Genomic DNA, 408 nt, shown 5'->3' with positions numbered 1-408 from the left:
CCCCCTGTCCTGAGGGCCACTGTGTGAGTCCTGGCCCGAATCTCCCTGAGACCTTCACTGGGATGACTCGGGGGCGCTTTGTGCATCTCACCTGGGGTGTGTTGCACAGGTACTGCAGGATCTTGCCCATGTACTAGATCACAGTCACACCGTGCTGCTGACAGTCATCCCAGAAGCTGGAGGCAGAGAACTTGGGGGCCAGGACACAGGTCACCCCTGGAAGGGAGGAGAGGAAGGGGTTTCAGGTCAGGCCTCTGAGCTCCTGTGAGAAGCTGCTCTGACCACCTGGCTGTGGTCAATGAAGCTCAGGATGGCATCACGCTCATCTCTGTGTCACTGGCCCAGCCAGGACTGTCCCCACAAGAAGAGCACAGCCTTACCTGAGTCCAAATCCTGTCTTCAGAATGT

The sequence above is a fragment of the Bison bison genome, unplaced genomic scaffold, assembly GCF_000754665.1.
Source record: "Bison bison bison isolate TAMUID 2011002044 unplaced genomic scaffold, Bison_UMD1.0 scf7180017864383, whole genome shotgun sequence".
NCBI lineage: Eukaryota > Metazoa > Chordata > Mammalia > Artiodactyla > Bovidae > Bison > Bison bison.
The sequence above is the reverse complement of the archived record's forward strand: the minus strand, read 5'-3'. Positions refer to the sequence as shown.